The 15618-nt window shown below is 36.8% G+C and overlaps 1 protein-coding gene across 1 annotated transcript in view; it reads left to right on the forward strand.

Annotated features, from left to right (window-relative positions):
- The first annotated feature begins 9060 nt into the window (after positions 1-9060).
- The window catches only part of KIAA0368 (KIAA0368 ortholog), a 107371-nt gene continuing 100813 nt past the window's right edge, over positions 9061-15618 (forward strand). The window contains exon 1 of the mRNA XM_006900849.1: positions 9061-9187. The gene's annotated coding sequence lies outside the window, so the exon portion shown is untranslated. The remainder of the gene's footprint in view (positions 9188-15618) is intronic.

The raw sequence follows: 15618 nt of genomic DNA on the forward strand, positions 1-15618 counted from the left end.
TTTTGTAGCATCAATTCAAAGGTATTTTTTTGGCTATCTTCTAATTTAACAATACCTTCTAGTCTTGCATTGTTTTTCTATTGTACTGCTGATGGTGTGTAATTTCTTAATTCATTAAGGTGGAATTTCATAAAGCACAGTTCACAATTAGTTTTATGTTTTATTTATTCTTTAAGTGTAAAGAGAAATTAAAAAATTGGGAGGTTGAAATAATTGTTTAGAAAAAAAAGAGATTTTATATTATCTCCTAGATTCTTTTGGTCTTAAGAGCTTTTGGGCCTGTATGTCAGTATAAAAAAACAGTATGTCAATATCATTTTGGTATCATTTTTGAAGGCATGCAGGTCAAACCACAGATTTTATGATTTAGTAAATAAAAGAACATTCTAGAGTTTGTACATACAGTTGAACATGGCCATTATAAGTAACAAGAATATATTATACATCCAAATGAGTGTTGTCCTTTTGAGTAACTATCATGTATTTTAACTATATTTTATGCAGTCTGAACTCTTGCATATCTTTTCCACTAAACTGGGTTTCATAAATTGGGCTAATCATTCTGCTTATCAGCTTCCTAACATTGATTTCTAACTGAGTGCCTGCCAGCTGCTGTCTGAAAATAAAGGGCCTCCATGGGAGAAGGGAATGTTTGTGGGCCTCAGTGCAAGACTTGAGACTGATTTCTTTTTGATCAATAAAGTGCATTTCAAAGAGGCCTGAATTTAAAATGTAAGGGTAGCAGAATGGAAAAATAAGAGTGTATGGAATGGGAAAAATTACAGATCATGGTGAAACCTCTCAAGAGCATAATGTAGGAGCCTGGGTTAGAGCCACGACTGTGGAGCGTGACACACATTGAAAGCAGTGTAGTTGGCCACCATCCTTGAGCTGGGATCCCTCTTTCATATTCTTATTTGGAGATTTGTTACTATGTAATACACACTGCCTTTGTTTTTGGGGCCAGAGATTAAGTTTCTAGCAGGATGTCAATATGAAATTTTTCCCGTTTGGGTTATCACTTTGGTACAGTCACATTTTACAAATTCAAGTCCGATCTGATTTTGCTTTGCTGGCCATTGACCATAAAGAATGGACCTGACACCCTCAGTTGTTTCCTTTTAAGCACATTTGTATTTAATATGTTTCTTAAGAGTGCTGGAGATGGAGGACAAACCTGTACTTAAAAACAATCCAAGAGGAGAGGTCAGATTTCCAGACATTAGCTTCTAAATGAGGCAGCCTACTTGCTTCTCTTGGCTCTTGTCAAGTATTAGCATCTCTCTCAGCATTGTGAAATAGGCAGAACTGACTGATTTCCTAGGCGCATTTGTTCTCCCTTAGAGCCCCTGGTGGATTTGAACTGCAAGAGAGAAATGGCCTTTAGGTTAGCAGCACCATTTGCTATAGACGAGATCACCAGAGTTCGATAGAGTACCATTTAGTGAATGGAAATGACATTTAAAAATATCTTAAGTGCAATGGAATTTAATTAACTGGTTAAATTTCTAATTTAGCAGTGGATTGTCACAGGATTTACTTACACCTGTTGTGGTTGCTTTATCCTTCATAGTTTTAGTTTAAAACTCCTAATTGCAAAGATTAATAAAAGTGCAAAGATACTTATTCCTTGCTTGCTTCTAATTTTTAAGAATATCTTAATTATGTTCCTATGTTTCTTTTAGCTTCTGGGCTCCAATTTCTAAAAATGCTGCCTTAGTACCATTTACATAAGCCTAGACACAAAATTCACTTGTTTTACTGGTTTCCACAAAACAAAAACCTGTCTTCTCAAGTATTTAAGGAGTTAACTTTTGGAAATACAGTGAAGCTTGGAGAAGGTCCTACCAAAGAATGCTTGGTTTTCTGCTATTTCTTGTTATCTTTTCCCCCCTTGCACCTCTCTTCTCTGCTTTAACTTTCACATCTCTCCAAAGGCCCTAAACTAGAGGTTCTGCTAAACAGGTCTTTTGGAACCTTCCCCCGGTCCCCCCAAAAAAGGGGGAGAAAATACAATAAAGCCCTAATTAATGGGGAAAAAAAATCCCAAAATAAAAAACCCTCAACTACTTGTTGTGTTATTAAAAAGACAAAATTTGTTTTCCGGTAGATTCTGGTGTCTGATGTTATAAAGTGCCACCAGTCCTCTTCCTTTTCTTGCTACAGAGTTATATGGAAAAACTTTTACATAGCTTATCTAATGCATGTGGAGTTATGTTTCACACATTCAGGAGATAATTGAGCAAGACACTGAGTTGTAAATGCTGAGGTATGAATGAGTAGGCAATCAAGTACAGTCAGAGGGGAAAGATGAGTACCAGGGGAGTTAAAAAAAAAAGGTCTAAAGGTCTCTGGCTCCTCTAGAGCCAAGATACCATGGAAGATGGGTTGAGAAAGGGTCCCTGGAGCATATAATATTAGAGCTAGTTCTTAAATGGGTCAATATGAAGGTGTAGAGATGATTAGAAGTTAGGAGAATATTCTGGGGTAAAAAAACTTGTTTGACCAAAAGATTTAAGCCAAAAGAATACACATTTAAGAAGCTGTTGTGATTTAGATGATTACTAGAGATTGATATTTGACTGAGAGTGTTGAGTCTAGATTGGTTTCATTCTTTGGAAGGATTCCTTCTCTAATTTCAGCACAAGAGAGGAACACTGTCGATGAGATGGATTGATTAAGTCACGGGGTAATGAGGGTAAGGTTGGCACAGGATAGAACAGTTTCGGGGCTATTATCCTTAGGGTCACTATGAGTCGCAAGTGACTTAATGACATATAACAACAACAACAACAACACAATGAGGTAAACCTGGGCAATATCCTTATCTTCCATTTTCATTCTTTATGTCTGTGTCCTCCAAGCCCTAGTACATACTAGAGATTGACTAAATACTTGAATGTGTGACTGAGTGATCTAGAAATGGAATGAGTAACAGTGAAAAGTGGATGAGTGCTGAAACTGAAGGAGGAAGAGGAAGAGATTTTGGATGGTTAAGGAGGATGAAAGAGACTTCCCTACAAAAGTAACCAATAAGGTAATGGTTCCCCACATGGAGAGGGTAAAACCAAGCTGCTCTTTGTGGCATGAATTTTGAGGCTCCATCTCACATACTTTGGCCAAGTAACCAGGAGAGACTAGACTTTGGAGAAGGATATCATGCTTGGAATGGTCAAGGGACAGAGCAGGAGAGGAAGACCTTATGGTAATGAGGGTAGGTGTGTCAGAGACAGTGAGACTGGCTCAGAATAGAACAGAGTTCAGAGTTCTTGAGCTTAGACTTGGTATGAGTCAACAACAAGGAGGACGAGATAAGGGTGAATTATATTTGACATGTTAGATGTTAGCTGATTATTCTTAGTAGTGCTCTCTGTATTATTTTTTTTGCCTTTGAATTTGTACATTTTCCCCACAAGTAATGCCTACATGAGATCAATTCTTATGAACCTTTGGATATACTCTCAAATAGAGCTCCTTGTGTAAGATATGGTATGTATAAGTGTCCTATAGAAAATAAAAAATAATTTTAGACGTTGCGTGATAAAGGCAAGGCTTCTTAGACTAAAAAGACTTAGAATTACTGCCCTGCTGCTAATTGCGTCTATTCTCTTAAAGGAATCCTTAACAATTATTATACCTTTAATGTTAAACCATCTTTTAACCCTCTCCAAATCTGCAATTCCAATACACATCTTTTCTCTATAAAGGTTTCAAAAGGAAATAATTTTTTTCTTGACTTGAGTGGAAAGTACGTAGATATTTATAGTAACTAAACTATGTTTATGTTTATTTTCTATGTTTTATTTTATGATGTCACAGGAAAAAAAAACTCCACATCATCCTTCAAGAAACCACGCTTCCCATATTATTCTTGGTAGGAAAAAAAAATCTAGGTGGATCAAAGATTGAATTGTAGAAGGTAAATCAAAAGGTACCAGAAAAAAAAAAACACCACCAAAAAACCCACCATAGATAAATGTTTGTTGGAAGTCCTTCAGGCCATCAGTTCCCAAGTGTGGTGATTCACTAGAACTCACGGGACTTAGATGTTAAAATTTATTATAACAAGGGAGTTCTGGTGGCCTAGTGACAAGAAGCTGCACTGTAATCCTGAAGGTGCATTCTTCAAATCCACCAGATGCTCCTCTACCAGTTGGATCCGATTTGACTGTGTGTGTGTATACACACACACACACACACACACACACACACACACACACACACAACAAAGAATTTAATGCAAAATACACAAAAGGGAAAAGTACCTGGAATAAGGTTTTAAGGAAACCAGCAACAAGTTTCCAAAATTTTTTCCAGTGAAATCAGGACACACAAGTTATACTTAATTCTACAAACAGTGAGTTGTGACAACAAATAGCTCACTAGAGGAGCGATACCCATGTTATTTATTGGGGAGCTGGTCACATAGGCAGGCACCTTTGCCTAAGAAGGTGTTCATAAACCACCTTTTAAGTATAGTTTAGGCACAGTGAGTCACACCAATCAGTTCTGGTGATGGTGGGAATTCACCTGAAATCCAAGTTTCCAAGTACCAGTCGAGTCCTCACCTTATACGCAGGCCTTTCTAAGTATAGCTGTTTCAGGCCTACTGTGTTAGCTCTTTATAATCTTGGAGTAAAAATCACATATAGAAGCTATATGGGAGAGGAACAGTAAACTTAACTATGTTAAAAAGCTTAGAAAAGGAAATAAAACTATTAGAATTAGAAAGCAGATAACAAAAACAAAACAAAACAAAAACAACCCACAAAAACCAACATATGAGAGAAAAGGCAAAGTTTTTCCCCAATGTATGACAGCTTTTACAAATCAGTAACTCAGAATGATAATGGATATGTACTGTGTATAACACGAAAATGCCCATGAAATATTTGAAAAGATAGTGTATGACAGCAGTGCCCATCCCTTTATGTTCAGCTTGGATTGCTTACTCAGTGTATATGAGGGTACAGGAAACTTACAGTACATTGCAGGTGATGTGTCAGTCAGTGCCACTTTTTAGAAGGACCATTTTCTCAAAGTTATTAAACTAGACTCAGCACTTCCATTCCAGGGTTGAGGAGCCCTTCTGGCATAGAGGATAGCTGCTTGTGCTGCTAGCAAAAAAGTTGACAGTTTGAATCGACTAGCTGAGTCTAGGGAGGAAGGTGGCCAGTTTTCTTTTGGGCAGTTTATAGCCTTGGAAACCCACTAGAGGGTCACTCTGAGTCTAAACGACTCTGTGGTAGTGGAAATGGAAAACTTACAGGAACCTATAGAAGCATATGGATGAGGATATCCTTTGGAGCATTATTTTGTGTTATTATAAAACCAAATAGAGAGTTCAGTGAGTGACAGATCTTCATATACTAGTTTATCATGTAGCTATCGTAAGTTAGATTTTTATATGCTGCTATGAAAAGATATTTGAGATCTATCTATCTATATCTATATCTATATCTATATCTATCTATAAAAAACACAACTTTGGGGCTTTTGTGAGCCAAGTTTTATTTTTTTAAAAAATTTGTTCATTTTTTGCCTTTGAAGGCAGTGACATCATTGGCCTGAAATTCTTTCTGTAATTATTAACAGCCACCCACCTGCTTTATAGACTTCCCCTCTCTAATTTTACAGAATCTTGCACATTGGTCTGGGTTCCTTTCTAGCAATGCGGACTTGTACTAACTTTATCCACAGTCTCAGCATTCTCTTAATCTCAGTCTCATTGCCAAAGAGTCAGAAATAACTCATAGCTGACCCTCCAGCGAATTTTCAGAGGTGGAAGATCACAGAATGAGATTGCCCATCTTTCTCCTGGGGAGCATCTGTTGGAGTCAAATCACCTGCCTTTAGGGTGACAGTATAACTTCTTACCACTAGGCACCCAGAGATTGCATAGTCCCCAAAGATGGACTTGATGCTAAGACTTCAGCAGTTTTGTCAAATTTCTGTGCTAGGCCAACCTGAGTGAGCATGGTTTTCAGCACTTCTTGTAATAATAAACCAAACCAAACTATATTAATGCCCTTTGCCTTCTCCAGCAGTAGTGCCTTCCTGGGCTCTGGTGGTAGGTTAAGGGTATGTTATGAGCTGAATCTTGAACCTACCTGAGCCTACGATCAATAAGTACAACTTGTCAGTGGCTAGAAAAGAGCCCAGCTTTAAAAAGAATTCATTTTGTGTTAAACCAGGTCTTGTGTGGATAGGAGACTGTAATTTTTGCTTATTTAATTTAGTGTGAGAGCTCATATATTTTTTTGCAGAAATCTGAGTATTATGGTTACTTTCCTTGACTAATTTAAAAATGATGCTGTGGCAGTGCCATATGATTTACTCTAACCTTATAATAAAGAAGAAGAGTCATTAATCAACATCAGTAGCCCAAGACTGATACCTATGGGTCAGAGGTGAGACAGACTTCCTTTGTCTAATCTTTTTACCAATTCTGACACCAACCATCCCTCTGTCTGCACTTGCTAATTCTCTGCAGGATTTGACAGCTTGTTACAGTGGCCACACAGAACTCTTACACTGTACTTTATCGGGTTTATTAATGAAGTGACAGTGAGTGAGGACTTGTACTGTCAACCCAAAGACAGGTGGTTTGAATCCACCAGCTCCTTTATAGGAGAATGGGCAGTCTCCTACCATGTGATTTGCAGCCTCTGGAAAGCTTCTGGATGGTCATTTGTGAGTTGGTTCAGACTCAAAGGCCTATAACAACAGTAGGTTATTTTTCAGGTACAAGAGTGGTCAGGAAATAGTTCTTGGGGGGCAGCAACTTAGTATTTCCCACAGCATTATTCCAGTCAGCATTTGGCCCGGCCTTTGCTGTAGCTTGGGCCTGTATCACAAAACTCTTTTTTTTTCCAGTAAGTGCCCAGAGGTACTCCGCACCTTCACCAGTAAGCCTCAGCCTGAAAGTACTAAGGTTGTACCATGAGTCAACAAGCCTAGCTCCATCAAGGGCCTGAAGGCACCTGATTTTACTGGCAAGCCCTCTGTGCAGGCACTTAGCTTCCTTGCTTTATGGGCTGAGAAGCCAAGCCCACTATTCTTTTGCTGGTCTCTGTTTCTCTGGTGCTATTTCTTTTTGTCTCTGGTGTTAACAGATGTCTTTGTTGAGTTGCGGCACTTTTCAGCATAGAAATCCAAGTTCCAAACGACATATTCTATATTCATCTCTTGGTGTCCAAGAAGTTCCTCTCCCTGCTCAGAGATTGGTGCTCTTTAAGGATGGCAAAAGTGATCAGTCCCGGTGTTAGGGTTTTGTATGCCTATTTGCACAGGCCCAGCATCTAATTTATATTATTAGCAAGCTCTACAATCTGCTTTTCGAATAAGAAGTGCCACAGGCATTGCATTTGAGTAATATTACTTAGTCTTTTTGTGAGGGTTACAGGGTTGTGGCAGAAAGCAGTATTTATTCACTTTACTACATAAATGAATGGGTCTAAGGTTATTTGAAATAACAGACACAATTTGACCGCATATCCCCTTGTTTTTCATGACCATAGCACTCTTGAAGAATACTGACCTGATAAACTACAGTGTATTTCCCAGGCAGTTTTGGTTTTTCTTCCATCTGTTTTATTCATTATTATACTGAGTTTTGGGTTTTTGGAAAGAATTCTGGAGAGGTGAAAAATGCCTTTTCTTGTCATATCCTAATAAGAATACATGATATTCTATGACAACACTAGGTCTGTTTTATCCTTAAGGTGTGTGGCGTAAGAATTAATTAAAACAAAAAAATTAATTTCCATTTTTTCTAGGGTTTACATCTGCATATATTATTTAGAATTCTTTCATAAGATTTTTTTTCTTGTTCCAGTTAGCTATTTTGTTATTTAAAGTTCACTGTGGCTTTACTTATATTTATTTTATGTTAGGGTCACAGTCCAGTACCATGTTGTGTATTTAGTTGCTCACATTTGGCCTCTTTCAGCTTGGTTCTTCTATTTCTTTGACATGCTCCATGTTTCACTTCCTTTCTGGCACTACAGGGTGCTTCAGGCTCATCTTATATTTTTCATGCACCAGCCCTAGAATCATCCATTTTTCAAGGATCACTGGTTCCTTTAACTGTTATTGAAGATTGGTCTTTTAAAACTAAGATCTGAATGCTGGCTCTGCTTGTTGTTTTTAGGGCATCATTGCTTCTGTCAGCTCCCATTAAACACCTGTGTAGATGTGTGAGTACTTACACACAGAGACACATACATATATACGTGCTACTTCCTTAAAAATAATTCAGAATTTCAAGTATATATTAAAGTATATTACAGTATCCATCATTTAACTTGAACAATTATTGGCTAATGGTCAGATTGATTTTGTTTATAGAACTCCTGCCAACTAAATCTCCCTTCCCCAATTATAGCACCTGAACTAATAATAGTAATTTTATAATGTCAAATGTCCAGTCAGTAGTATTGGTATTAATGTATTAAGTCTCTAGTTTTCCTTCCTCTTTACCTCCCACTCTGCCTGCTCTCTTACACTCTTGCTGTTGTACACTGTTATTTGAAGAAACAGTTGCCTGTTTTATAGTTATTCACAGGTTCTTTTTTTTTGAGAATATGGTGTAGTAAACATATTTCTGGTTTTTTTTTGTGTGTGTGTGTGTGAAAAAGTATTCCTTTCTTAACTGTTAGGTAACCCCAACATAGTAATTGGCAGCAGTTCTGTTTTTGGAGAAACTTTATTAGTCAGATGGTTTCAACCATCGTTGTATTGTCCTTGGCTTCTGGTTAAAATTCTTCTGCCTTGTTCTGCTGTCATTAGGCTTAAGGTATTTTCAAAAGTTTTAAATCCTTCCTAGTATTCAAGTCAGTTAGAGAACTGTATATCTTTGTATGTAAGTGATAATTTTGTTTTAAGATGGTGGAATTAGTGTTTTGTAGCTGTGTCAAAGGCATCTACATATAGTGCAAGCTAATTTTAAATTTTAAATTCTTTATTAAATGGCCTTTGATAATCCCAAAGGAATAAATGATAAAAAATATTAGTCTTGGTTATATTTGATTAGTTTTTTTCTTTTTATATTCTAGATCAGCTTGAACGAGTCTTTTTACGACTTGGCCATGCCGAAACTGATGAACAGTTACAGAATATTATATCTAAATTTCTTCCTCCTGTTTTGCTCAAATTATCTAGCACCCAAGAAGGAGTACGGAAAAAGGTAAGAATGTTAGGCTAGTTGGGGGAATTATGAGTAAATGAACATATATTGTGAAATGATTTTCTCACTGTTGAAATCTAGATTTTTGATCCTTATTATGACCTTCCTAAATGGAAGGAATACACAGAGTTACTGTACTAGAAAGAATTGGTCAGCAATGAATCATTTCTGGAAGTAGCATATGATCAAGAACCAACAGTAGTGAAGAATTTCAAGCTGCACTGAAAGCACTGGCAAAATATAAGCCCTCAGCAATTGATGGAGTATCAGTTGACATTTTTCAACGAACAATTGCAACCCTGGACGTGCTCACTAATCTATACCAAGAAATTTAGAAGACAGTTTACTGACTAAAAATGTGGAAATTATTGAGCAATATCATTAATATCACATGCAAGTAAAATCTTACTGAAAATAGAAAATTTAAAATTTAAGAATGGCTGAAACAGTACATTGACAGGGAACTAGCAGAAATTCAAGTTGTATTCAAGAGAGTCTATAGCTTGAGAGATAACATTGCTGGTCAGATGGATCTTGGTAGAAAGCACACAGTACTGAAATATGTCTCTGTGTTTTGTTGACTATGCAAAGGCATCTGTGTGGATCATGACAAATTATGGCTAAGATTGAGTGTCCCAGAACACTTTATTGTGCTCATGTGAAACCTGTATATACATAGACCAAGGAGTAGTTGTCTGAACAGATCAATCAAACACTTCATGATTTAAAATCAGGAAAAGTATGCATCAGGGCTGTATGTACCCTTTCTCCATATGTATTCTGTATGTAGAACAAATGATGCAAGAAACTGGGCTGTGTGAAGAAGAATGTGGCATAAGGATTAGAGGAAGACTTATCAACAACCTGTCTTTAACAGTTAATACAACCTTACTTATTGAAAGGGAAGAGAACTTGTGAACTTGCTGCAGAAGATCAAAGACGATAATTTTCAATATGGATTACATCTCAACATCAAGAAAAAAAAATATCCTCACTACTAGGCCAGTAGACCACATCATGATAAATGGAGAAAAGATTGATGTTATCAAGGATTTCATTTTACTTGATCCACAATCAAGCTGCATGGTAACAGCAGTTGAGAAACCAAAAGATGTGTTGCATTGGGAAAATCTACTCTCAGAGACCACTCCAGAGTGATGAAGAGCAGTGATGTCACTTTAAAAACTAAGGTGTGCCTGATCCAAGCTGTGGTATTTTCAGTTGTTTCCTATGCATCTGAAAGTTGGACCACAAATAAAAAAGAAGAACTGATGACTTTGACTTGTGTTGAAGAAGAATAATGAATATCCTATGGGTTGCCACAAGAAAAAAAAGTCTTTTTTTTTAGAGCAAGTGCTCCTTAGAGGCATGGATGGCAAAACCTTGTCTCACATACTCTGAGCATGTTGTCAGGAGTGACTTAGTCCTTGGAAAAAGATACAATACTTGGAAAGGTGGAGGGGTCAGAGAAAGAGAAGACAACCCTAAAGGCGATTGACACTGAATATTTACAGTGTGCTCCAACATATCAGAGATTGTGATGGTATTGCAGGGTAGGGCAAGATTAACATCTGTTGTTCATAGGGTCAACTCGATACCACATAACCTAACTGCTGAAGCAACAAAGGGAAAGTAAGTCTTAGGACCAACTTTCATTAATTTCTTTAAGTACCTTTTATATGCTTCATGTACTTCACCAGTTATACACTTGATATCAGGGCTAGATTTAAATTATTAAGATAATTATTCTAGAATTTGGAGACTTTTTCTTCATACATTCCAAAATAATTTATGGCTTCTTGGAAGTGTGTCATGAGAGGATTCCTTGACCTGAATATAAGTTTATTGATGAAACAGTATCTTTTTTCCTTTCTTTAAAATGTTATTTGAGTGCAGATTTATAAAGCAGATTGATTTTTTTCATTCAACCATACATCATGTGATATTAATGACAATACTCATAATATAATCACACATTTTCCCACTTCTTTCCTGTAATTTTTTTCCTGTCAATCCTTCTACCTCTTTCTGCCTTTTGAACTTTATCCTTGGCAAATGCTGCACTTTTGACCTTCCATAGTTATTCTGTATTTTCATTGACTGAGAAGGTGTAGGCATCATATCTTTAGATAGTGTGGATCTTGACAACTAAGGCTAACATTGGAGAAGAATGGAAATTTGATAACCCATAATTGTGCTTGTATGAAACCTTACTTAGACGAATAAGCTATTGTTCAGATAGAGCAAGGGAATACTGCATGGTTTAAAATCAAGAAAGATGTCATAGTTGTATCCTTTGTTTCATACCTATTCAGTCGTTATACTGAACAAATAATTTGAGAAACTGGACTCTATGAAGAAGAATGTGGTATCAGGATCAGAGGGAGACTCAGACATCTTGCATTATGCAGATGACACAGCCTTGTTTTCTGAAATTGAGGAGGCCTTGAATTGCTGTGGAAGATCATAGACTATAGCCTTCACTGTGGATTACATTTCACTATAAAAAGTCCTTGCTCCTGGGCCAATACACAGTATCATCATAGGTGGAGAAAAGATTGAAGGTGTCATGATTTCATCTTTCTTGGATCCATAATCAGCACTCTTGATATTGGCAGTCAAGAACTTCAAAGACGTGTTGCATTGGCTAAATCTCTTGTCAGGGACCTTTCTAAAATACTAAGGAAAAAATATCAGTTTGAAGACTAAAGTGCACCTGATTCAGACCATGATCTTTTCAGCCACTATGCATTGGAAAACTATATATTCAGCTGAAAAACTATATATACTCTGAAAAACTATATATGAAAAACTATATATATTCAGCTGAAAAACTATATATGAAAAACTATATATATTCAGCTATGCATTGGAAAACTGGACAGTGAATAAGGATGACAGAAGAATTGATGCCTTTGAGTTACGGTCTTGCAGAAGAGTGCTGATTATCCATGGATGATAGAAAGGATGAACAGATAAGTTTTGGAGAAAGTGCAGCCAGAGCGCTTCTTAGAGGAAAGGATGATTAAATTTCGTCTCATATACTTTGGGCATGTTGTTAGGAGGGCATGTTTCTTGGAAAGGGACATCATGCTTGGAAAAGTGAAAGGTCAGTGAAGGAGGGGAAAGACCCTCAATGAGATGGCGTTGGTACAGTGATTGTAGCAGTAGGCTCAAATGTATCAAAGATGATGAGGGTGGTGCAGAATAGGATGAGGTTCACATGTATTCATAGGATCGCAGTGAGTCATGCTCAACTTGCTGATATCTAAAGACCATAACATGGATAAGCAGATGTTAATATAGCAGCCATATAAGTAGTTTTATATACTTTAGATAGATAGATAGATAGATAGATAGTTGGTGAAAATGAATTCTTAATAACCATGGCTTATGATTTAAGGAGTAAGTGCCTCATTTTGTTGGTCATGATATAGACCTGTTGGTTTGAAAGTTGAGCCAGGGTTGGGGTGAGTTTTGTTCCAGATTTGAAGGGTGACTTAAAGTCCTACTCTCAGAGTTTATACAAGTTTTTTTCAGTTTACCAGATCAGTAATCCTGGCTTTTAAAAATAATTTATTGTAAATTTAAAATTGTGATTTAAATGTAAATTTATAGAACAATGTTTTTCCCTTTAGTACTTTTTATACACATTTTGTTTTAACATAAATTACTATACCTGCAGTATCTGATTATCCTCTTAACTCTTTTATAACTTCCTTATATTTATTAATTTTTACTGCCCTCTTCCTTCTTATCCCTGGAAACCATTCAGAATGATTCTGTATATAATTTTTTTTGCCCCCTTTTTTAGATTTTAATGAAAGTTTATAAAGAACATGGATTTCCATTCATTCATTGTTACACATTTTCCTCCCTGTTCCCTCTCCCCTGCGGTTTGCTTTTTTCTTTAGGGAAAAAGTTCTTTTATTGTTAAAAAGTCCTCTTTTCCCCAGACCACTTTACTATGCAACTCTTATATTCTGGACTCTTGTCATGCCATTAATACCTAATCATATATTCCTTTTATACAGTTCTTTCCCTTGTCTGTTTTAATGCTGTGCACATTATTTATCCCTCTTTTCTTAGTTTTTCCTGACTCCTATATCAGTCTTGTTCTGTAACAGTGGCATTATGCAGTATTCTTTTTTTTTTAAATTTTGAAACTTTACAGAGACTTTGGAGTTCCATTCATTCACTGTTGCACTTTTCTCCTTGACACCACCCCATCCCCGTTCGTTCTTCTCTTTGAAAAGTAAAAGAAAAATTCTTCCATTGTTATATAATCCTTCACCCCAAGTCTACTTCACTATGCTGCCTTCATTCTGGACTCCTGTCATGACAATAATACCTAATAATATATTCCTTTTAAACAGTTCTCTCCCTCATCTGTTTCAATGCAGTATACATTTATTTATCCCCTCTTTCTCACTCTCCTCCCACTCCTATGTCAGTCTTTTTATAACAGTGGCATTATGCAGTATTTGTCTTTTTGTGACTGAGATATTTCTCTCAGCATAATGTCCTCCAGGGTCACCCATTTTGTATAATATTTCATGAGTTCATTGTTTTTCAGTGCTGCATAATATTTCATTGTGTGGCTGTACCACAGCTTCTCTGTCCATTCATTTGTTGATGGGTCTTTATAAACTTTTCTCCAGCTTTTTATATTAGTGGTCTCATACCACATAGTAGTGGCTTTGTCATTTTGTGATTGCTTTATTTCACTCAGCATAATGTCCTCTAGACTCATCCATGTTACTCAGAGTTTCATAACTTTATTTTATTATTTTTTTTGTGTGTACCATCAAATTGAATCTGACTGGTACAGGAAGAGATTGTCCCTCCTTTTCCAGCAGAACATATGGTGGATTCAAACCATGTCTCTCTAGGGATTGCCAGTGCAGCTTCTTGCCACTTAATTTTTTTTCCTTTATTGTTGCAAAGTACTCCTTTGTGTGAATGAAGGTACCATAGTTTTTAAACTGTTTCTTTTGTTGAGGAACATGTGAATTGTTTACTTCCATATCTTTGCTAGTGTTGCAGCTCTTATTTATTTAGTATATGCACTTAGTAATGGGATTGTTGTATCAAAGTGTAGTTCTGCTTTCTACTTTGGAAGTGCCAAACTGCTTTCCATAGTGGCTGCTTCATGTTTTATGATCCCACCAGTAGTGCCTGAGAGTTTTGAGTGTATGAGAATACTCACTACACACTTACCAACTTTTGCTGTTGATGGTCTTACTGAATTTTGCTATTATTGCTGATAGGAGATTGTATCTGATTGTTGCTTTGAGTTGCATCTGTCTGATAGCTTGATAATCAGGCTTAATAATATTATATTGTTCTTATTGTTGTGTACTTTCAAGTTGGAACCTATCCATAGTTGACCCTCCGGCAGGTATTAGGCAATTTAATCGCACAGGAGGAGATGGCCCACTCTTTTCCCTTGGTGCAGCTGATGGATTTGAATGCTATGCTTTTTTTGGATTGCAGTAGGCCACCAGAGCTCCCTATTATTAACATGTTGCCGCACACTTTTGGATTGATGACCGTGCTTAGAAACACATTTTGCCATCATTTGCTGCAACGTTTATGGGTAGGCTGAAAGCAGGAGTGGCATCTATTTCCTAAACAACATGCCTCAGGAAACTCTATGAACTTTGATAAATGATGATAGTTATAAAAAGGCCTCAGGCCTTTTGTTCATAGGATCACTGTTAAGTCGTGCTCGACTCTGTGGCAATCAATAACAACAATAACAATACATATAAATAAATATTAACATGAAAGAGTATATTAATACAAGAACAATAATATTAATGAAATAATGTTGTTGTTGTTATGTGCCGTCAAGTCGCTTGCGACTCATAGCGACCCTATGTACAACAGTCCTAACCCCTGCTCTGTCCTGTGCCAGTCGCACTGCCCCGACACACCCATCCCGATTATCCCAGTCACTGAATCAATCCACCTCATAGAGGGTCTTCCCCTCTTGCGCCGTCCCTCCACCATCCCGAGCATGATGTCCCTCTCCAAGGACCTGTCCCTCCTTACAACAAATGAAATAATACTAATTAATGAAAATTAATTTCTTGATAATATGGAGCATTTCTTCATGTGTTTTTGGCCATCTAAATGTCTCCTTTGGTGAAGTATCTTTTTATATCCCCTACCCATTTTAAAATTAGATTATTTGCCTTTTTCTTGTTGAATTATTGTGTTTTTCTAGAAATTTTAAAACTGCCCCCAGGATTCCCCCTTTGAGGGAGGGACTTTTAAACTTGAACTATTCCTTCCAGAAGAATACCCAATGGCAGCTCCTAAAGTACATTTCATGACCAAAATTTATCACCCTAATGTAGACAAGAGAAGGTTCTGAGAGATGGTTTAGAACCATCTCAGGAACAGATTTGAGGCTTTGAACACTA

Source organism: Elephantulus edwardii, unplaced genomic scaffold (genome assembly GCF_000299155.1).
Source record: "Elephantulus edwardii isolate Elephantulus edwardi_28Jun2011 unplaced genomic scaffold, EleEdw1.0 scaffold00297, whole genome shotgun sequence".
NCBI classification, from domain to species: domain Eukaryota; kingdom Metazoa; phylum Chordata; class Mammalia; order Macroscelidea; family Macroscelididae; genus Elephantulus; species Elephantulus edwardii.